The sequence below is a fragment of the Lygodium microphyllum genome, chromosome 11, assembly GCF_053477565.2.
Source record: "Lygodium microphyllum isolate KBCC chromosome 11, Lygodium_microphyllum_v1.1.10, whole genome shotgun sequence".
NCBI lineage: Eukaryota > Viridiplantae > Streptophyta > Polypodiopsida > Schizaeales > Lygodiaceae > Lygodium > Lygodium microphyllum.
This window is the reverse complement of record NC_141145.1, coordinates 125,075-131,067: the sequence shown is the minus strand read 5'-3', so window position 1 is coordinate 131,067 and position 5,993 is coordinate 125,075. Positions and strand designations below refer to the sequence as shown.

General features: G+C 43.5%; 1 pseudogene; it reads right to left on the bottom strand.

The window, feature by feature from the left end:
• Positions 1–292: 292 nt before the first annotated feature.
• On the bottom strand, positions 293–5,108 carry LOC148028475 (protein ENHANCER OF LHP1 1-like; annotated as a pseudogene).
• Positions 5,109–5,993: the final 885 nt, after the last annotated feature.

Genomic DNA, 5,993 nt, shown 5'->3' with positions numbered 1-5,993 from the left:
TGATAAGAAGCTTGCAATTCAGTTGCACACCTTTTTAATACTGGAAGGTTCAACTAGAGATGTGAAGCAATTAGTTCAATAATATTCCTCCCACCAATTCAGGTACTTTTCCAGCTTTTCTTGAAGAATATTGAACATTTCATCAAAGCCCTATAAGATAGCACAAATAAGTATCAAGAAAGACTTGCACAAGGAATAGAAAGAGGCTCAATAGTGTCTCTATGCACATATATATGCTTTCTCATTATCCAATCTACTAGACAACTTTCTCATTGCCTAAAAGAGCTCATGTTTAAAATCTAGAAACGATCAGTTTTGGAATGGATCCAATAATCAGCACCTTGGAATCATATGAGCTAAAAAAACCAATATCACTAAAACCCAGCCAAGTAAGGTGAGAGCAAGGACTCAAGGGCAATGGCCCTTCCAACACTTTTCTTCGTTGTTCTGCCACATTGAATATTGTGAATTGCATCACATGAAATGAATACACAATCAGAGAAAAAGAATCATGCAATTTGATCACAAACCAAGACAACAATTATTTGCAATATTACGACTATGCGTGCCATAAGGTGCATCTACCTACTAGTCACAAGACAAGGGAGAGCTTGCATGTAGAACAATAGGGAGAAGCTCCTTCTCACCTGCCATGGTGACCACTGGTCCTACCAAAGACAGCAAGGAATTCTGCAACATACAAATGACAATAGTGAATAACAATCAAGCCAAGTCACAAGTAGCTTTATTCAAGATCATATTCATACTTCAGACTTTGAAAATGAGGCACCACCTACAAACCACCTTCAAAAAATAGTCGGAGGTGGTTGAGACTAGTTGAGACAGCTACCCATCCACATCCAAGAGCTAATGCCTGTAAAATATTACACGGCGCAGTGAACAGAATCTGAGAAAGAGATAGAGAGTATACAACAGATAAGAGAAGAATCAGTAAATTCTTTAACTCCAAACAACTGATTCAAAGATGGCTCTGTCCACCCGTGCGCTTCCACTGTGTGAAGCTTAGATGGCAATCTAGACAGAAGATAGGTGAAGAGCTTAAGGCTAGCTGGAACAACAACTCTGACTGGGTGAAAGATGAGTGAGAGATGGCTATGAAGGGGTTTAGCTTTTATAGCCCGCGAAGGTCGTTAGGCCGGCCTCTTGACCTACCATATGAGCCTCCACTAGTCGGCCAGGGAATATTCCCTTTACCATCGGGCCGGGGGCGCTGCCCCTGGACCCCCGCCAAGGGGGCCGCTGGCCCCCTGGGACCCCCCAGCCAAGGGCTGCTTCCGTGGCCCCCACACCCCACAATAGGGGCCCCTTTTAACTCCCTTACACCACAACTCGATGCAATGCGCCTTGAGTTGCTACCAGCTTAACCACTCTGTCTAACCCACAGATTAGACCCACAACAGTCCCCTTTTTGCCATCCGGTCACATAGACCTCTACTGATATACAAGTCAGGACTCAACCAATGCCTGGGCTCACATTTGGCTTCTCCTCATAATGGGGGCCTTACAGCTTTGAGCACCATGGATCATTGGTAGCACCTAATGAGGGTGGGGCATTGATCATATCTAACAATGCCTTGCCTCCTCCTTTGTTGCAAGCCGCATTGATCACTGAATCATTACCAAGAAAACTTATCATTCCATCATTCATTTATGAGAAGCACAGTAGACATACTGCACAAAAAGTTAATTGAAATGTAATGGGCGGACCTCACTATTGTTTGCCCAGCTACTTAAAGGCAGATAAAGTATGGTACTTGGATTCTTTTCCCCATTCCTATGAGATGCAAAAATGCAGCCACTATCATTCATAGCAGCCACTTTGAAGCCAAAATAGTCTATCATTGAGGACATAGGAACCCCTTTCCCTGCATCATGAAACTCCACCTACAAATCACCAAGCAAAATCAATGGTGCAATAGAGCCTGGTTTGACTATTGTGATCAATGATCATCACGCATCTGATTATGAGAACATTGCAAGGGAGAAAGCACCTCTATGTGTGACAGCTCTTCATTCTAACAATTGGTGATGCTGCCTATGAGATTGTAAAAAAGAAAATGGGGCTTGCATGAACTAGGCATAGTAGAGCAAGGCTGAAAAGGAGTTTGTAATGCATGCACTAGGTGTCCACCTATAGTGACTCCAGATGAGAAGCTTATGTTTTTATTCTAGAGCAGAGCCTCAGCTTTAATAGAGAATGATTGCTGGAGCCTGTCATGACCTTTGTTCATTTCCTTCTTTCTTAAATCAGAATGTGAAGGAGAATTGGGTCTTCTATCAGGTGAAGATCCACCTTCTTCCTCACTATGAAGCTGCTCTCCATCCTCCCCATCATCACTGAAGTGTAGCATCACTTCTCTATCAATAACTAAAGGCAAACTAGCATCACTACCATGTAGGGTCATGTGAGATGGAACAACAAGTTTCCAAATACCAAATTTTCCATTCAAGTCACCAATGGCTAAAGCATTTCCTTTCAGTCTCCACACTAAGCTGCAGATTTGAGATTCAAACTTCTGGTAGTATATGTCTTGCATGTTATCCACATCCCATATGATGACCTGATTGTCACCTCATGTAGTTGAAAGGTATTTGCCATTTGGTGACCAGGCTAATCAGCCAACTGAAGCTGAATGCCCACCTCTAAAGACCTTTTCACTGTATTCCGATCATACATAGTCACATCCATGCCATTTTTTGTGCCAAGAACTACCAAGACATCTCCCTTTGGATGCCAAGAAGTTTCATTCCTCCTAGGGTGCAGCATGGTATAGTGTGTGGATTTTCTAATGCCAAAAACTCATTGTTGGGGAAAGAGCCTATGGAACTAAAGGAAATGGCATGGATGGGCAAAGTAAAGTGAGTAAGTGCTTTGGAACTCTCCATATGAGAAAAACAAAGAGGAAGGATATGAGAAAAACTCACTCTGCAGCTCGATCTCTGCAATGGACAAGGGCTATCTTGAGTTAAACAAATTGGTTAACATAATAAAAATTAATGTGATCCTGTGTCTAAGGCTCTGAGCCATGAACTCATGCCATGGTAAAATTCATGCAATCATGTATTAGTTTGAAGGTGTAAAGAGACAAAAGAATGAAATTGTGATTGCTAGAGGAGATCTCATGCCATGTAGAGTCTCTGAATAAATCTATGTTGTAAATAGAAATCTTCACAGAGAAGCATTTAGTTCCACAAAACAAGAACTTGAATGAAATGTTGCAATGTATGATTTCATTTAGAGAGTAAAGAGTGAGACTACGAGTGTTGGGAAACATCTGGTGCAACATTGTGTCCACAAAAGAACTTTGCATAGATTTCCAAAAAACAAGCATTTTATGAGTGAAATGTTGCAATGCATGAAATCATTTCTCTCGTGTAGCATTATGTCCATACATAATTTTGCATATACTTCTAGAAAACAAACATTTTATGAATCAAATGTTGCTATGCCTAAAAGCACTCAGAGAGTAAAGAGCGAAATAGTCATAGTTGGTAAACATCTAATGCAACATAACGTAGTTCCAAAATTTGCATGCTGTGAATATAGATCTACATGTGTTTCCACAAAATGAAGTTTTGCGAAGGAAAGATATAGAATGAGCATAGTTCTTCTGAATTTCCATTAGAGCTTCATAAAAAAAACTACAGGGCGATGATGGAAAAAAAAAACTAGATAGGAGAAGAGATTGACTAAGTGATTGAGGGAACTAGAAGCAAAGGTGAGGCCAAAGGGAGAGAGGGGAAGGGAGGTGATGGCGGAGAGATGGTGGGAGAGGCACTGAGAAGAGAGAGGCAAGTGGGCAAGTGAGGAGGAGGAGGGAGGGAGGAGAAGGAGGAGGAGGCCATCCCTGAAAGAACATGAGGGCATGAGAGGTGGTCCTGATTAGCTGCTACTAGCCTTCTCTGTCCCATGCAATGCACGGGTTGCCATCACCCCTATTGCCCAGTTTTATTTCCACCTCCAACATTACGACGGCCTTATTTCCCACCCTTGTTGCTCCTCCTCCCACTCTGCTAAAGCCATTTCCTTTCCAGTTCTTTGCCATAGCTAGTATGACTCCCCTTCTCTCTCTCTCTCTCTCTCTCTCTCTCTCTCTCTAGTGTTGCTATTAGCATGGAATTCTCATTTGTTGGGAATTTCCCATACAACACCAATGTATGCTACCCTTTTTCCTTTTATTATTATTTTTTCTTTAAATGAAATGTGTGTTGGTTGTATTAAAAGTAAAAGGTAATTGCATCAAAAGGGTGAATCCAACGGAGAAGGATTAGGAGTTCACAGTTTTCTAGGCATGCAAGAAAGCCAACATAGCTTCCATCAATTTATTACAACATGGCTAGTATTAGGTGGAGTGGAACTTGTTTGACTATGACAAGAGGGAGGTTGCATCTTCTTGCTCGAAGACTAATCTCCAATATTCTTCACAACGTTTAAGCTAAAAATGCCATTCTTGATGGACGACAAATTTTCTAATTTCAAGTGGAGCTTCCTCTTCTTCCTCTTCTTCCTTTTCTTTATTTTATCCAGGCTGTAAGTTCTTTGCCAATTTCATTTAGAAGAAAACCATTGAAGATATTGTTAGCTATATATAGTTTGTCTATATATAGCGCCCTTGGTTCCCTCTATATATTCCTATCATGTATGCTCAGTTGACACACTTTTGGGGTTCCACTTCCGATGTCTCGTCTCTCTCTTCTCCTCTCTCTTCCTCCGTTCCTTGTCTCCCTCGTGCAATGTTCAACATGGTATCAGAGCGAGGTTTCCTCTCTCTTCTCTCTCATGCCTGGAGCATCCTACGGTGAAGGAGTAGTGTTTCTTCCTCTCTCTCTCTATCCATCATCCATCCTCTTTCCTCTCCTTCTCGCCCTCCTCTGTCTCTGACCCCTGCCCTGTCCTCTCGCCATGGCCCCAGACGGCGACACCTCCCAGCATCGTCACAGCCACGAGGAGGAGGACGATGCCCACCTCGACGAGCCCCCCCCTCCACCACGCCAACGTAGACCTGGTTGCACCTTGAATTAGAGTGCGAGAACCCTCTTAGCACACGTGTGTCTTGGCATCGCAGAATTGAAATGAGTCGACGCATCGACATTGGTTGCGTGGATGTGATCGGTTGCCATCAATGCTCGTCTGACTTTACCATGCTCGCCAAGTCCCTGTCAAGCCACCTAATTCTTGTCTGATTCACTATGCTGGCCAAGGCCCTGTCGGCCGGTGGCGCTGCCTACTTTGAGCTGAAAGGGCACCTTGTGTGCAGTGCCCTCTGTGCATCCAGTCCCCTGCGCAGTAGGAGACACAAGCAGCGACTCTGGGACACTCTCCCAAAGAGGTTGTCATTTACTGCTGGCAGACGCTCTGATGTAGCACTGCTTCTATGCTCAGCGAAAGGTTCGTCATTGTTTCACTGGAAGATTGCTGGCATTGGACGATGAAAAGCTATGGATGGATTTCTTTAGGGCGCAGATGGTGAGGCTACTGCCAATGATTATGCGGAGCCAGGCAACGGCATCCATCAGAGGAAGAGCTTTTTGTGCTTTGGAATTTGACTCAAGAAATAGAGCCCTTGGATGCCTCACGAGTAAGTGAAGATGTATTCAGTGATAGTAAAGATGCCATGAAGAGGACCATCTCAGGCATGCTAGGCTTGCTTCCTTCTGATAGATTCCAGGTAACCATTGAGACTACACATGGGGAACTTGAAAAGCTGTTGATCTCTTCAGTTATGACTGGGTATACATTGCGAAATGCTGAGTATCGAGTCTGCCTGCAAAGAAGTTTCGGGCTTCCAGATGCAGGATATGAAGCAAGCATGGTGCAAGACTACAAGATAGAGATGTTCCACCTCCTCTCCCTCGATCGCCATGCAAGCTCCATAAATAATAAAAATGAGAAGAGGAGGAGGAGGAGAAAGAGGAGGGTGAAGCAAGAGCTTCTCTACCTCTCTCTCTCTCTTTCTCTCTCTCTCTCTCTC